Here is an 18,785-nt window from a genome sequence, read left to right on the forward strand (position 1 = left end):
GAGGCCCGCATACTAGTCTATGGGCGGAAACTTGGATTAGTGATCCTTGTGGATTGCTAGATAGCCTTCGGGCGGATTGTGGATAAGTCTACGGGCTGGACTCTTTGTATTTCAAAGATAAATATGATAACTTGTTAATAAGGAACTTGTCTGATATTGTTATTCTATGTCAAGTGATAAGATTACGTGAAGGAACCACTGCTAACGGGTTAATTAAAGAAGCTGGTTGTTACATGTCCAACTAATGTGTTAGGTTATTAAATAACTAAAATAACCTGAGGAAAGTGCGGAGGATGGACCATAGGTCCGTCCTATGGATGGGTGGTCTCGGTTGGCCGGGAACTTTTCTCAAATCGCGATGGATAGGAGGAAGATCATCAAAGAACACGAATAACAAAAGTGTTGCCCTAGAGTTATGATTAAACCCGATTTACGCTATTTTAGGGGAACGGAATGGGACTATGCCTTATGGCAGAGAGGTTGAGTTTTGCATCCCTCTCGTTTCCCATTCTCCTTGAACCAACGGTAGCGTGAATCCGCTTCGAACTTGGTGTTTCTACATAAAGTAGTTCGCTTGGGTCCGAGGCTAGTTGCCATTAGGAAATGACTAATCAGGAAAACCCTAATTCAAGTCGATCCTAAGTGGGAACAGCCGGAATACTTCCGCTACATGGCAAATGCGGAAAGCCCTAGATCTCAAACCCTGTAACATTCCATGGGAGTGCCGGGCGGAGCTTTCTAGACATCCTTTCCGATAGACTGCTAGTACGTGTCCTGAAAATACAAGTGGACATGTTAGAGTTGGTATCACCAAAAACGAAAATTTTTATGAAATCTTAATAATATGAAGTAAAGCAATTGTTGCTGTCCAAACATTTCCTTACCTTCAATACTGTCTTGCAGAATTACGAAGCGTGGAACAAGTTCTTAGTATTTCGAGTCGTGTTTATGAGTGCAATTCATTCTCCGCATTATCGACAAAGGGTTGGGATGATGAACATCCTGGAGCAAATCTATAATCCATCACCTTTGTACATGGAACGAAGATGGATGGGTGCTTCAGGAATCTACTATATATCCACCCACCGGTTTGCTTACCTACAAACCAACTTAAAAAGGATCAAGTGGTTGGAAGATCTGAAAATCATGAAGCTGTTCATTTTCGTGGAAGCTCACGTAAACTCAACTTTACATATTCGAGGTTGGAGGGTTGAGATGAACTCATACGTATATGAGGAAGTAACCTATGTAATCCCCGCCAAGATTAAAGTGTTGGGCCCCCATGAGAAGTATGGATTCCAACATAAAGGATATCCTGAACTTCCAATGACTTACCGATTCCTAAAGATCCATGACCCGAAACCATACTATTATACAGTTCCTGTAGACAAATGTAATACAACGTTGTTGTCCCCAAACTAAATGTAACAGTTGGCTTATCATCACAAGAAACGTTGTATTCCAAAAGGGCTATGCCCATATAAATACAAATAAGACTTCCTTTTATCAATGTCTGATTGTGCATAAGAAATGATAAAACGTTAAGTAGCTACATTGCTTACGTGATAGCAGAATGGAAGATGTAATATAAATCAATAACGATTATCGTATAATAACATTAAGAAACCTTTATCCAGGCACAACCCCAGGTACAGGTTCCTAGTTCACCTCGTACATCAAGTGCTGCTATAATCCAGGAGAAGAAGTTCCTTCTCAAGCAGATTAAGCCACCCGAGTTTGAGGGGAGAGGCAGATTCATCCAAGATGATGCTGAAATTTGGATTGAATCCATGGAGGATTACTTCGAATCAGCCGATACTGCACCCGCCAATCAGGCTATGCTCGCCAAGTTAAAGCTCACTGGCGAAGCTAGGCTGTGGTGGAAGCAATGGTGCAGGGATCAAGGGATTCGTTACCTGGGAGAAGCTGAAGAAATCTGTGCAAGGAAGATACTTGCCACCTACATATCGCACACAGAAAATGAATGAGTTCTATGAGCTAAAACAGCTGGAGCTCATGCTTGATACATACTATTCTAAATTTGTCTCACTTCTTAAGTATACACCGCAGATGGACATGACACAGCAGGTGTCTAAATTTTGTGTGGGCTTAAATCCACCAATCAATACACGTCTTGAATCTATGCGTCCATCAGATCTTCAGGATGCACTCATTCGAGCGGCGCCTATAATTCAGGAGGTGTAGGCTAGACTAGGGGTAACAAAGCTTGGTCTTATAATGACCCGAACAGAGGAGCATTTAGACCTTAGATAAAGAGAGTTCAAGGTCATAATCAGGGACAAAGAAAGAAAGCAAGGACTAACAATGTCAACAACTTTTTTCCTACTCAAAGCCATGGCCGAAACCTCCGTTGTTTCCACTGCAACGAACCTGGTCACTTCAAGAGGCAATGTCCCAAGCTTGGTGGAGGCCATTGCCAAGCGTCTTTCCAAGGAATGGGCCGTGGTCAAGGAGCCGCTACCCGAGGAAGAGGAAGAACCTCATCATTGCCGATAGGCAAATGTGCAAAAAAGAAGAAGAAGAAGATCCGACCATGGAAGCAGAGTTTGAAAGGGCGACAGTTTATGCCGCTCTACACAAGAGAGGGCCGAATCGCCAGTTCTCGGTGATTCAGACACCGTCGAACTATCAAGGTAAAAGTTTCAAGACATTGATTGATTGTGGCAGTACTCATTCCTTTATCTCACCAGCATGTGCAAAAAGGTTAGGAATAGCCACAGTAGAAGCACCTACCCTGCTTGTGGAATTGGCGAATGGTCGTGAGGTTACTTGTACCAGGCAAACTGCTAAGGTGGAATTCTTTGTGGGAGGAAAGAAGACTTCGGTCAAATTCAGAGTCATGAATTTAGGTATCCATGAATATCTACTCGGAATGGATTGGCTTAAGCCTAATGACGCCCACATTCATTGTGGAAAGGGTGAAGTTTCCTTTCGAAACTCTGAAAGGGAATTAGTCACAACTCAAGGTGAGGCTGGAGTGCCAAGAATCCAATTGGCCAAAATATCTCGGATCATAAAAGGAGCCAGAAAAGGATTACCTGTCTACTTGATCAAACTCAACAAGTTAGATAAAAAACAAGAGTCTAATGAAGGACCTTCTTGGCTAAAGGAATATGCGGACGTATTCCGTGAAGAGTTGACTCAACTTCCACCTCAAAGAGAAGTGGATCATGAGATTAGGTTAGTACCAAGAGCTGCGCCAATTGCAAAGAGACCTTATAGAATGTCCATACTAGAAGCAATTGAGCTGAAGGAACAACTCAAGCAACTACTAGATCAGGGCTACATCAGGCCTATCAGTTCACCGTGGGGAGCTCCAGTACTATTCCAGAAAAAGAAATATGGGACACTTTGACTATGTATTGATTATTGAGGGTTGAATCAATCAACTGTCAAGAACAAGTACCCTATTCCTAGAATAGATGAGCTTCTTGATCGTCTTCAAGGTGCAAAGATCTTCTCCAAGATTGATCTCAGGTCAGGTTACTATCAGATAAGGATCAAAGAAGAAGATATCCCCAAGACGGCCTTCAATACAAGATATGGGCACTTTGAGTTCCTAGTTATGTCATTCGGACTTAGAATGCACCTGCCACCTTCAACAAGTTAATGCAAGATATCTTTAGGCCATATCTTGATGATTTCGTGCTTGTCTTCTTCGATGACACTTTAGTCTATTCTAAACATGAAGAAGATCATGAACCCTAACTTCGGATTGTCCTTGAGATAATGAGGTCGCATAAGCTATATGCTAAGATGAAAAAATGTGCATTCTTCAAGCTTCAAATTGAATACCTGGGATTCATAGTATCAGCGAAAAGAATCTCAGTGGACCTAGCCAAGGTCAGAGATGTGCTTGAGTGGCCAATACCAACATCCATCAAAGAGATATACAGCTTTCTTGGATTTACAGGATGGTATAAGGTCTTCATAAAAAACTATGCTTTGATTGTAGCACCTCTGACGGACTTACTGAAGAAGCAACTTCCATTGCATGGTCAACTCCCGAACAAAATAGCTTCGATAGATTGAAGCAAAGTTTGGTATCAGCACCTATTCTAAAACTTCCAGACCTCAATAAGGAGTTCAAAGTAGTAACTGATGCTAGCATTCTTTCCTTGGGGTGTGTACTCATGCAGAAAGGTCATCTAGTAGCATACTCTTCAAGGAAATTGAAGAGTCATGAAAAGAATTATGCTACGCATGATCTGGAATTGTTAGCTGTCATCCATGCTCTAAATCTTTGGAGACACTACATGTTGGGTAACAAGTTTACTCTAGTAACTGACCATAAGAGTCTCAAATGGATCTTTTCCCAGAACGATCTCAACATGAGGCAACGTCAGTGGATTGAAGTGTTGGAGGAATATGACTTTGAAATTAAGTACCGACCAGGAAAAGAGAATGTAGTTGCCGATGCACTTAGTCGCAAGGCATTCCTTAATTCCCTAATCTTGCAGAACCCATCAACAACTAGATCTCTAGCTACAAAAGTATCTATGCCAAACAACCCTATACTTGAGTTAGCTAGAGAAGATGCATGCCATGATCCGGCCTACCAAACAATGCTAAGGAAGATCTCTATCAAGGATCAGAATAAAAAATTGCAAGCTAAGTATCATGAATTTTCTATCAATAGTGGACTTATCTATTATAGAAAAAGGCTGTGTATACCAGCAAGCCAACCACTTAAGCAAAATATATTGTGGGAAGCTCATGATTCCCCTTTTTCAGGACATCCTTGCTATGCCAAGACTCTTAATACAGTTAGAAAGAGCTCCCATTGGGAGAGGTACAAAGGTGACGTTCTCAAATATGTCACCGAGTGTTTATCTTGTCAACGTATCAAAGCCGAGCATGTCAAGATGCCAGGGAAACTGCGACTACTTCACATTCCCCAAATGAAATGGGAATTCATCAGTATGGATTTTGTTGTAGGCCTACCCCAAGTCCAGGGAGGATACAAATCCATCATGGTTGTGGTTGACATGCTTACTAAAGTTGCACATCTTATTACAGTAAAGACAAACTATAAAGCCTCAAACATTGCAATATTATTTATCAAGGAGATATTCAAGCTACATGGGTTACCCAGAAGAATTATTAGTGATCGTGATTCTCTCTTCACGTCACACTTGTGGAGAGCTATCTTTGAAGCTGTTGGGACTCAACTCTATTTTAGCACCGCTTACCATCCCCAAATGGATGGCCAAACAGAGCGAGTAAATCAAGTCATCAAGGATATGCTTAGGGCATACTGCTGTCGTGAGGCGAAGAGGTGGATTCAATACTTGCCTTTGGTTGAATTTTCCTACAATGCTTCTTACCAACAAAGCATTCAGATGACCCCTTTCCAAGCATTGTATGGTCATGATTGTCGAAGTCCCCTAAACTTCTCAGATCCAACCTTAAGAGTTGAAGCTTCAAGGAAGATGTTGGAAGAGATGGATGACCAAATAAAGTCAATAAGACAGGATATCCAAGCTACCAAGGATAGACAGAAAGCATACGTGGACTTGAAGCGTCAAGATAGAATCTTCGAAGAAGGAGACATGGTATTCATTTGTGTACGCCCTAAGAGGAGTTCCCTATACTTAGGAGATTGCAAGAAGCTTAGTCCAAGGTATTGTGGATCGTATAAGATCCTCAAATGCCTAGGACCTAATGCTTATAGATTGCAACGCCCTGAGAACCTAAAGGTTCACAACGTATTCCATATAAGCCTATTGAAGAAATATGTACCTAATCCTAACCATGTACTTGATGAACAACAAGTTGTAATGCCTAGTCAAGGAGTCCTTGAACTAAGGCGAACTAAGGCCTCTGACAGGATCTTAGATGTTAGGGAGAGACAATTAAGATCCAGAACCTTGAGAAAATACCTCGTCTAGTGGAAAGATTATCCCGAAGAGGACGCCACTTGGGTAGATGAAGGCACTCTCAACCATCAATATCCCCAGTTTATCTCAAGATGAGGACATCTTGATTCCTCTAAGGGGCAGAGAATGTAAAGTTCTAAATTTCCTCCTCGCCTGAACTAACCCTTTTAGGTAATAGGGATAATGACATATCAATTTTGTTAATTGCCTAACGATAATGCAATTTTGTTTTAAAATTCCCCTCCCCAGCTGACTGATGTGCTAGAACGGGAGGGGAATAGAAAGGTCACAGAAGCTCCTTGGTGGGAGCTCACAGGTGTGGAGTGCCATGCCTCTCGCCATGTCGAGAGGAAGGATCCCCCCTCCCCTCCCCTATTTAAATAGAAGGAGGCCATTGCCATGGAGGCAGCCGGGACGCTTGGAGGAGGTGAAAGGTAGTGCTGCCCCCACACTGATGCAGTCGACGGGAGAAAGAGAAGACTTGAGGGAGCACTCCGCCACTGCTGCCTGAATTCTGTCGTCCGCCTACCTTTCCTCCTAATGCTGCCATCTGCAGTGGCGGGCCTCGCCGCCTGTCCAACTTGCCGCCAGTCGCCCCCTTTCACCCCCATGTCCTAAAAACCCCCAAGGCCCCCCTTATGTTTTTTTGGAACCTCACACCCCCCCCCCCCACCCGGGTTTTAAAAACCCTTAAGCCCCTTTCACCCTCGTGCTAAAACCCCTTTCCTTCACTTTGGAGTCACTCCCCCCAAGAGCACAAAGGCCTTAAGGGTCTTATTACTTTTTCCCCTGTGTATAATCCCTAAAAGCCCCTTTCCCCTGGCTTTGAAACCACATCCCCCCCCCCCGATTTAACCTTTAAGCCCTTTCTTATGGGCTTCAAAAACCCTTTCACCCCCTTCTTGTGCCTTACGAAACCCTTTTTATTACCCCTCGTGTTTAAAGCATTATATACCCCTTCCCATAGTTGGAACCCAACCCCCGTGTTTTTTTTAAATTTTCCTTTAGCCCTTCCTCATTGGCCTCGGAATCATTTCCCCCCTCCGTGTGTAAACCCTCATAAGCCCCTTTTTCCCTAAATTTCCTAAGGGTCCTTAGACCCTTACTTATAACCTTTACGGTTATTATTTTCCCTTGGAGCTCTCCCGCACCTTCTGTCTTTTCCACACCTTTTTATTCTCATTCGTGCGAGCTTACAAAGGCCATTAAGCCTTCCCCATGTCTTCAATGGGTCTTAGTCGTAAAAGATTCTGAAACACCCTTTCGAATTCCCAACTTCAAGGAGGGAGCCTTCCAAAAACTACTTTCGACGGATAGTGCAAGGGAGTGATGGTGGAATTCCAAGGAGGAGTTGTAAAGCTCCTTCCATGTTTGAAAGACTACAATTGCGATGCCTCCGAAGAAAATCCAAGGCGCAGCCACGGGGGGGTCGTCTCCCAGCATCCATGTGAATATCTCACCCCAAACCCATGTTTTCCTTCCTAATTTTTATTTGATATTGTGCAAGGTTAATTGTTAGCAATAGGATATATTTTTGTCCTAGTTGTTCACGACGAAGGAACTTAGTGATTAATACATTTAATGGAACATGCAAAATAAAGAAAGCATAAACACATTTCTAGAAAATAGCTTTATGCATTGAAATGAATTATAAGATAGATTATTATCCATTGAAATAGTATACTTTGATTAAGCCTAGAAGTATAAACTGCATCTCGTACTATTAATCCATATCCTCTTTGCAATGAATCATCATGGAAAGTGCAAGCATGAAATGATTCTTACGATGCATAAACTCTAGGAAAATATGGTTTGTCAATAGCATAAATTATCAAGTAAAAGGTTGCTTGTTTAGCATGAATTTTGTTGGCAAAGTGCAGGAATATTATTTGGAATTAACCTAACCTCAAATCGATAAAGTTTAGGACTGAAAAATAAATTTACGCATAGACAACGAATCATGTGGAAGTAATCTCGAAATTATCTCTAGAGTTAACCAAAGTAACATAAACTTAAAACACCTAAGCTACGAAATACTCGTTGGGAATGAGTTAAATTCCAAGAAGTGCCTATACCTTAAATACTTGCCCACATTCACGCAATGTAGGGACTGGGAATTGTAATCGTAAAAGGAACTAGGGTTTGTCCCTGAGAATCTTACAAAGATGAAGCTTGGAAACCCTAGGTCTAATGACGTCAGCTTAAAGAACCTGAAACAGATTGTTTCATGGCTCCATAGTCTCATAGTTCAATGCAGCTCTTGCGCAATGAGTGTGGAGTCATATGATCTTATGATTGGATCATAAGGCAATGGCCAAGATTCTCTCAATGAAGTTGGCATGTCCTTACGCAAGTTATCTTGCAAGAGGATGAATAATCATCCTAGTTTAGTATCCTTCTTGAGTAAGGAAGATTGTTTGGAAACTAAAGACCAACCGATAAACTTAAGGCTTGACCAAGTTGGGTTAATAGGGTACACCCTAACCCAGGATATAGGGGATTTTTCCAAGTTGCAAGTTATCCCGGATCGAGTGCTAGATGCATTCGAAAGGAAGGATTTATTCCTTAGCACTTTGCCAACAAAAACGATCAATGGAAATGTTTGTACTTGCTACAGATTTTAGAGCACTGTTTGGCTTTGTTTGATCAATGAATTAAAAGATAAATGGATATCTATACTTCAGGTTAAAGTCCTGAAGGGAGAGGCAGCTTTAGTTACCCCCGACTGCCTGCCCAACCCTAACCAAGGGGGTTGTTAACCGCACTGGGCAAGTGGACCAAACTCGCCGCGAGAGGTCTCTCCGTTGAGCACTACTTGGAGCAGGAAGAGGCTTGGGTGCCAAGGGGGGCTTTGGCTGTAAATCCCTCACCTTCCGGGCCCTGCACAAGAGGCTAATGTGACTCGGGATTGGATCTCAAGGCCCGCATAGTAGTCTATGGGCGGAAACTTGGATTAGTGATCCTTGTGGATTGCTAGATAGCCTTCGGGTGGATTGTGGATAAGCCTACGAGCTGGACTCTTTGTATTTCAAAGATAAATATGATAACCTGTTAATAAGGAACTTGTCTCATATTGTTATTCTATGTCAAGTGATAAGATTACGTTGTCGAAAGGTTTCGAAAGCAATGTCGCAACTTCAGAAGTCCTTGATAAATTTCAGAATAGAAGATCCATCAAGCAAGTAAGCAAGATGAGAAAATGATGCTAAGTCTGTGTTTTATTTTTGTTAATAACAAAACAAGGTTCAAGAAGAAGAAATCAGTTCAATCTCCCCGAATCCAGGAAAGAAAATAGCAAATCCATTAACTCTTTATCTTCCATCATTGTTCTAGCCTTTGCAACTTTCCCTTGATAAGTTTGGGACTTGTGGGTGATGGTAAGAATTCAAGAATATGTTGTCATGTTATGACTCCAATGTCCTACGAACACACCGTCTGACTTTCCTGTTGTCAAAGGCAATGTCATTCTGGTATAATGAGGGAGCTTCTGGATTTGCAGGGCTTGTCGGATTTGGATCCGTTAGGAGAGACTAAATAGAAGTGAGAATGGTGAAGACATTATGACATGGAGTTCAAGCATCCTGAATAATATCCTTACATAGTGTATCAACACTGTAAACATTAGGATGGAACATTTGAGAAGTGAAATACATACGAGGAGGTTTCACTGGAACAGGAGGTAAATAGTTATCAATTAACTCAAGAGATTGAAACAATCTCAGAAAACATCCTCTCCTCACAGTCTTCAACAACCAGATGGATTTCTAAAGCTGTTGAAGGCCTAAGATTGGCAACCAGCAGACTGAAGAGCAGAGGGTAGTGATTTGCGCACGCCTTCTGCATCCTTGTGGCAAAGGAGAACAAACTTGCGAAGACCTTCAACATCCATGTTCTTACAGAACGAATCAAGCTGTGAGCTGATTTCCGCCTGTGAAGTAGCTTTGACCTTACTAATAGCCTCCTCATGGCTCATAGCATCGTTAGACTTGCCTTTGACAGTCGAAGGGGCCTGCTCCTCAACATCTAAGTTTCTCACGGTCCTCAAAGAACGATAAGCATTTCTTCTTCTGCAATAGGGGTTTGTTTGCCTCTCAGATATGCAGTCCTCTTGCATGAGAACTGCTACACGATGAGACAAGCCTTTATGTTATCACGGAAGGGCTCTCTTTCACTCCTAGTTGCAATCTTCTGTTGTATCATGCGTCAGTGTATGATGAGTCGATGAACTGCAGTAAACCAGATCGATCATTTATTTGTTACTATCATAGGAGATAATACAATCCTGGAAGCTTGCGACTGATTGACGGAAGCCTCCGCTAAGAGTTGTGTCCAGTCTATACAGTAGCTTTGCTGAGATGCTGTTGACATCTTGTTTCTTGAACTACCATGCCCCCCAACGATTCCAGCTCTCTTCAAGTTTTTCAACTAATTCCTTTTGCTCTTTGCTGGTGTTAATAGCAGATTGAACAGCTTCTCTTGCAACCTTGACTTGATTTAATGCTCCTATAACCAGTTGCTATGATCATGCTTTCTCCCTTCAAACTTTCCCCCTCCTCTTTGTCGTTTTCTTCCGCCTCTTGTGCTGTCGACTTTGTCTCCGTTTTCAGCACCGTCGTCCACTTTTTCTCTCCTCGTTGATCCTCCTCATAATGATCACCAAGGACCCCCCCAAATTCCCCCCCGCAGAGCTCCCTGATTTCCTCCTTCTTCCGCATTAGTCTATTCCCTAACATTCGTCACTATTCCCCCCCTTTCAGATTCAAAAAAAACTCTCCTTTTTCCCTTTTTCTCGTAGATCCCAGAGTGCCGTTTTTTTCGTTCGTTCTGCCCCCCAGGAAAAACAAGAGAGCCCTCCCTTTTCGCTCCCCTTTTTTAGCATTAGTGGCCCTTTTTTTTTTTCAATACATACGCAGATTGTGCCTATCAAAAAGCAGCCTCCTTCTTTATAAATGAAAAGTGATAAGGATAGCACAATCTCCAATCAAAGGTTAGCATAGCATGTACACAACTTGCCCCTTCAAGACAGATTAAACAATGATGTACTTCCACCTGAAGTAGCATTATTACTTGTCGTGGGGGGGGGAAGGGTCCACCAAAGCAATCAAGACGATGAGGCCTATAGAAGCCGAAACATGCTACTATTATGCGTATCCGTCTCAGTGAAGTGGGCAAAACAAACACCAGCAACAACAATGTGCACCAAAAAGAACCCACCTCGCACGCACAATCTCACCAACTGTATGTACTGATGATGTCTTCCGTTTGATTTCAATGGCAAGTACTCCAAAAAGGAGCACCTGAATTGTCGTCTCACTCGCATACCACAAAGGGCCATTGACACCATCCCATGTAACATTAGAGCTTTGCAAAATAGTAGCTGCCCAAGTCCACTGTGATACAATGACACTCACAATCAAGCCTGTCTTGATGCTCCTACCAACTATATTGCACCATTCTGAGGTGTGCTAAACATCAAGAAAGCTCTCACATTTGGCAAACATATCCACCAATGTACTTCGACTTGCATCTCTTGGAATTAGTTTAGTACTTCCTCACAAAGCCCATAATCAGCATATCTTGAAATAAGTGTAGCCCATGAGATTGCATCTCGAGTTTCCAATCTATCAAAAACTCCTTGTTTTTCTCCGTCTTCCGCATAGAATGAAAGAGCAAACATAACAACTAAGTATGTACAAAGTATCAAATCACACACACAACTTTTGGGTGGTTTCACACCTCGAATGCGCAGCAATACGACAACGTGAAGGAACTAGTGCCTAACATGTTAATTAAAGAAGCTGGTTGTTACATGTCCAACTAATGTGTTAGGTAATTAAATAACTAAAACAACCTAAGGAAAGTGCAGAGGATGGGCCATAGGTCCATTCTACGGATGGGTGGTCCCGGTTGGCCGGGAACTTTTCTCAAATCGCAATGGACAGCAGGAAGATCGTCAAAGAACACGAACAACAAAAGCGTTGACCTAGAGTTACAATTAAACCCGATTTACGTTGTTTTAGGGGAATGGAATGGGACTATGCCTTATGGCAGAGAGGTTGAGCTTTGCATCCCTCTCGTTTTCCATTCTCCTTGAACCAAGTGCAGTGTGAATCCGCTTCAGACCTGGCGTTTCTGCATAAAGTAGTTCACTTGTGTCTGACGCTAGTTGCCGTTAGGAAATGACCAATCAGGAAAACCCTAATTCAGGTCAATCCTAAGTGGGAACGGCCGGAATACTTCCGCTACATGGCAGATGCGGAAAGCCCTAGATCGCAAACCCCGTAACATTCCATGGGAGTGCCAGACGGAGCTTTCTAGACATCCTTTCCGATGGACTGCTAAGATGTGTCTTGAAAATACAAGCGGAAACGTTACAAAGAAATACCCTTTCTTTAAATGTTATAAGGCCTTAAAATGACACCTTTTACTTTACTAAACTTACGATTTTTTTTCAAATTATAATTTAAAAACCCCTTTGTGAATATAATCCTATAAATTTTTCTAAATATAATACCGTTCTTTTGAACTCAGATGGTATCTTACATGTTTTATAAGGTAGACTCCCAAGATATTCTCAAGCCTATAACAACCCTCTTAAAATTTTTCTTGAGATAGATATTTTTCATGTCCTTAGGCTTATATTAATTGTATCCTTGATATATATTTCAAATAAAGCGTTGTTATGTGCCCAAGAAAACCTCTCTCTTTGAGACTTAGAAATAGAACTTGAGCATATGGGCTAGATAGTTTCAAATGTCTATTTGACATCTCCTTGAGATAGAGCTTGATTTCATACATAGGCTTTTATCCACTCTTTTTATTTGCAATGTTTATAGCTTGGAAATGTGCTCCGTCTTACATTAGTATCTCTTTGGGATCTCTTGGAGGTAGAGATTTTCCCTATGGGTAAGATAGTTTCAAATCTCACATCGAGATCTCTTCGAGGTAGAGCTTGCTTGTGTGCTCAAGCCTCGTTGTTCATATCAACCCCATTACTCACAACTCTTTTAACTTGCTTATACCAAGTTTTCCCTTTAGATAGAGGTATTTATCCATAATGACTGTGATAGTGCTTCACATATCAAAAGCATCATTCAATATAAGCAAGTAGAAAAGCATCGCTCACTACAACATATAGACCCAATAGCGATGTTTAAAGCGACATAATTATTCATAAAAGATACCATAATCCAATGTGGCATTAAGGTACCTCAAGATACATCTAATATACTGGTTCAAAGGAGGCTTACTAGGCACTTGTATAAATTAACTCTCTAACCCAATTGTGTAGTTACAATCTGACCTTGTAATAGTAGTGACGATAAAACTTTCCACCATCTTCCTCTATATTGTGGATCCTCTAACATCTCACCCATATCAATACTTAGTTTCATATTTTGAACCAATGGCACTACAATACTGAAAGTCCTATTTATAATATACATAGCTATAGTGACAGTTTCATCCCAATAATAATGAGACATATTATTTTCAACCATCAAGGCTTGTGCAATGTTTGCAATATGCATATTCTTCCTTTCAGCAATGCCATTTTGTTGCATAGTTTACCTACATGTAAACTACCTCTTAATTCCATGTTGTTTCAAAAAATTATTGAATTCATTTTGAAGAGGTATTCTTTTCCTCCATCTAACCTCAAATACTTAATATACACACTTGTTTGTTTCTCAACCAAATTTTTTAGATCTTAAAAGTGAGAGAACACTTCACTTTTATCCTTCACATGAAGTACACCCATACCCTCCTTACATGATCATCAATAAAGGTTACATAATACTTACCTCGAGCCATTAATGTAGTATTTGTAGGATCCCATACCGCTGAATCACTACAAGCTATAGACCACATATATTAACATTCAAAGCAATGAAAATATTCATAAAATATTAGGCTCGTTATTGCTAAAAGCGTCGCTATAGACATCTCTACAAATTTGTCTTGCAGATAGTTTCGCGACATGGTGCGATAAATTTGTTGCTATTTGCATCACTATTACCATCTCTATTTGCATCACTATTTTCATTGCTATTAACATCGCTAATAAGGATATCAATGCAAATAGAGACGCTAATAGTACAGAAATAACGATGTTAATAGTGATAGTTGCAAAGTAAATATTTGACACAAATAGTGATTATTACAGAGGGGAAAAAAATTAGGTGGCGAGGCATGTAGCCTTGCCACCCTTCTAGCTATATACACCAAATATTTTTGTATAATTCATTTGCCAATGTAACCTACACCTAATGTCTAAAATTTTGCATCATTTTTTTTAAAAAAAATGAATCCTTTGATTGCAAAAGCTAGATATAATCAATTTGAAAAGGTATCACACAAGGAGCTTTCTCATCACTTGCTTAGGTTCGAGAAGAAGAAGAGCTTGGGATTGCAAAAGCTAGATATAATCAATTCAAAAAATATATTATTCAAGGAGCTTTTTTATCACTTTCTTAGGCCCAAGAAGAAGAGCTTCACTTCTAGCTTTCATTGCAGTCAGGTGTTTGTGAGGTATGAATAAGTCCCATTGATCTTCTGCTGACTCTAGCTTATTACAAACTTGTTCAAGTATTTTTGGGGGAGCATTTGGATATTTGTAATAGTTATACCATGGCGTTGGAGCCATTATCTCTTCTTTCTTGTCCTCAGCCTTGAGATGTTTCAAAATCAAAAGAATCAAGCTCATCCTCCCCCTTCTCAAACTCCATTTCTTGAGCTCAAACTAGTTGTACTCCAAGTAGCTCCTTGAAACAAACAAATTTCTCTTTACCAAGTGATTTGCTAAAGATATTTGTTGCCTGGTCTTTTTGTCTTCACATGAAGTAGATCAATCTATCCTACAAATACCATTTCCTTGATGAAATGGTAATGAACCTCTATGTGTGTGGATCTAGCATGATAGACGAGGTTACTAGCCAGCATCACACTATTGAGATTGTCACAATGCAATGTAACTTTGCTATCTAACTAGATATCCAAATCATGTAGCAATTTCACAAGCCAAACTACTTCACATGCCGCTAAGGCTACACCCGCTAAGGCTTACACACATATGTCAGATAGTTAGGGTGTATGTAACCCTCAAGATGCTCCATATACATGAGATCCAACAGTAGCCAGCTAGTCAACTATGGTCAAAAAAGAGAAAAGAGAGAATGCACTTACCTCAAATCTTGAAGAAGAATCCTTTTGTGCCTCTCTCCTTCTTCTTCTCCTTCACGATTTCCTTCCTTCTCCTTTGGGTAAACTTGTCCCCTTTCTTTTTGTGGATGGCGATGGAAATGGGGGGGCTGGCAATGGCCTCTCTCTCTCTCTCTCTCTCTCTCTCTCTCTCTCTCTCTCTCGCATTGATCTCTCTCACTTCTTCTCTCCATACATCTCTTCATCAAAGAAAAGAAAGAGAGAAGTAAAGAAAAGAGAAAAACAAAGAGACAAGAGATAATGCACATACTCAAAGCTTGAAGAAGAATCCCTTCATAATTCCCTCCTTTTTCTTCCCCTTCGTGAGTTCATTCCTTCTCCTTTACACTTGTCTCCTCCCTCTTTGTGGATGGCAGCCATGGTGGCTCTCTCTCTCTCTCTCTCTCTCTGTCTCTCTCTCTCTCTCTCTCTCTCTCTCTCTCTCTCTCTTTTGTTTACAAACTTGTAAAATGCCATGCTCTGGTTTTAACACTTTTTTATGAAGTCCCTCTTTCTCTCCTTTTTTATTTCTCTATGTCTCTCTCTTCATTCCCCTCCCGTCTTCTCTCTATTTCTCTCCCTCATTCCCTCCCCTCTCTCACACAATGTATCTCATTGCAAACAAAATCAATGATAGAAACTGAAAGGCTTAAAAAACAAAGATATTGAAAGAAATGTCACCCTACCTCTCTTTATCTCTCTCTTCCCTCTCTTTTCCTTTACTTTTCTTTCTTAACCTTCTCTCTCATTCTCTCATTGTTTTCCTATTTCTCTCTCCCTCTCTATTTTTTTCGCTCTATCTCTCTTTCTCTCTCTCTCTCTCTCTCTTCTTTTCACTCTCATTCCTCTCTTTACCTCACCCTTATTTTCTACCTCCTCCTCCTCTCTTCCTTCCATATCCCTCTCTTTATTTCTCTCCCCCTCTCTTTCTCTCTCTATTTTCCTTTCTTTTTTCCTCTCTCTTTGTTTCTTAGCCCTCTCTCCCTCATTTCTCTCACTCATGCTCCTCTCTCCCTCCCTTCATCTCTCATTTCTCTTTTCCTCTTTCTCTTTATTTCCTTTCTTCCCTTTCTCTCCCTCTTTCTCTGTTCCTCTCTCTTCCTTCTTCTCCCTGCCTCCCTCCCTTTCTTTCCATGTATCTCTTTGCAAAGAAAATTATAGAGAACAAAAAAATAAAGCAGGAAGAGGCAATGTACCTACCTCAAAGGCCTGAAGATGAAACCTTTTGTACCTCCTTTTGCACCTTCCCTCCCTTCTCCCTTATACAGTTCTCTTTCTTCTTCCTATATAACAGTGTCAGCGGTGACAATTGTGATGAGCTCCCCCTCTCTTCCTCTTCCTCTTCCTCTTCCTCTCCCTCTCAAAGATTTAAGATCTCTCGCTCTCTCTTTCATTCTTTCTCACAAATGTTTTCTCGGCGAATGGCACGCTAGGGTTTTTGAAACTTTTTTCTCAAACTGGCATTATTATTAGCATCTCTATTGGTGTCACTATTTGCATCTATATGTGCGTTGCTATTAGCATCGCTAAAAGCGCCACTATTGGCATTACTATTAGTGTCGCTATATGCATATCTATTAGCATCACTAATACAATTAGGTACGCTTTTAGTGACACTGCTTTTCTACATCAAATGGCCATTACTATTGCCTCATTGCCTTGTAGTGGCTATTTTGGTAATTATCTACCTCGTGATACTATATGTGAGATGGATTTGTAGAGATGTCTATACCAGCACTTTTAGCAATGATGGGCCTAATTTTTTATGAATATTTACATCACTTTGAACTTCGATATATGTGGTCTATAGCTTGTAGTGATTAAGAGGTATGGGATCCTACAAATACTCCATTAATGGCTTGAGGCAAATATTATGTCACCTTTATTGATGATCATGCAAGGAAGGTATGGGTGTACTTCATGAAGGAGAAAAGTGAGGTGTTCTCTCACTTTTAGGATCTTAAAATTTTGGTTGAGAAACAAAAAAGTGTGCATATTAAGTATTTGAGGTCAGATGGAGGGAAAGAGTACCTCTTCAAAATGAATTCAATAATTTTTTGAAACAACATGAAATTAAGAGGTAGTTTACATGTACGTAAATTATGCAACAAAATGGCATTGTTGAAAGGAAGAATATGCATATTGCAAACATTGCAAGAGCCTTGATGGTTGAAAAGAATATGCCTTGTTATTATTGGGATGAAGCTATAACTATAGCTATGTATATTACAAATAGGACTTCCACTATTGTAGTGCCATTAGATCAAATTATGAAACTAAGTATTGATATGGGTGAGATGTTAGAGGATACAAAATGTAGAGGAAGATGGTGGAAATTTTTATCTTCACTACTATTACGAGGTCCGATAGTAACTACACAATCGGGTTAGAGAGTTAATTTATGCAAGTGCCTTGTAGGCCTCCTTTGAACTAGTATATGAGATGTATCTTGAGGTACCCTAATGCCACCTTGGATTATGGTATCTTTTATGAGATTGACTTGTTGGCACACTCATTTGATTCCATTGAGGCAAATTATGGAGACAATGTGTTTGATAGGAAGTTCACCAAAGATTATATATTTCCCTTGGGATTGGGGTTATGACTTGGAGCATTAAGAAATAGCCCACTATTGCAATATTGAGTAGAGAGAGAAAGGACAAGGGTTCTACTATTGTAGCATGAGAGGTATAATGGATGCAAAAGCTACTTGATGATTTAGGAATATATATGGATAGGAGTTGCTAATTATTATGAAAACATGAGAAATGTATAGTTGGCTAAGAATCTAGTGCTACATGCAAGCATGAAAAACATTGAGGTTACTTACCATTTCATTAGAAAGTAGGTCTTGGTAGGTGACATTGATCTCATATATGTGAGAATAGAGGAGTAGGTTGCTGATATTTTTACCAAGGCCCTAGGGGCATAAAAGCTTCCACATTTTGGAAGGTTACTTCGAGTACATGTCCTACACTTGACTTGAGGGGGATTATTGAGATATCAAGCTCAACACAAGCTAACACTCATGTATATGGATGATCATTTCTACATTCATATCATTGATGTAGTTGATACCTACATCGGCATATCATTCTAGTGATACTTTACAACTAGACACAAGGAAGTCTACCTACTTAAGTTATGGGATATCTATCTATTCATCTTTCTACTTAGCATATTCACATAATGGAATACTTGTATACTATATATATTATACTCGCTCTTATTATTGGTAGATTTACATAAAGAAGAAGAAGAAGAAGAAGAAGAAGAAGAAGAAGAAGAAATACTATAGTTTCAACTTCCTATCTTGTGTGCACTCTCTATGTTTTGTATATTGCAAGAGCTCAAGTTGTCTTTCTCTCCCCTATGTTTTCAAAACATGAATATTTCATTCCTTGTAAAAAGACACTATCCACTCTACCTGCTACTAAATTGCTCATGAATACCATATTTCCCCATCATGGATTTCCTTAGGTTATATTATTAGATCGTAATGGCCAATTTTGTAATAATTTCTATGTATCTCTCTTTATGAATTTAGATTCTAAGATGGATTTCCCTTGAGATTTTCACCCTAAGAGTAATGGTTCATAGACTAAAGAGATCAACATAACAATTATTGACCTTCTTACCTATTCTATTGATCAACCTAGTAATTGGAACCAATATCTACCTATTCTT

Source organism: Lygodium microphyllum, chromosome 12 (genome assembly GCF_053477565.2).
Source record: "Lygodium microphyllum isolate KBCC chromosome 12, Lygodium_microphyllum_v1.1.10, whole genome shotgun sequence".
In the NCBI taxonomy this organism is placed as follows: Eukaryota; Viridiplantae; Streptophyta; class Polypodiopsida; order Schizaeales; family Lygodiaceae; genus Lygodium; species Lygodium microphyllum.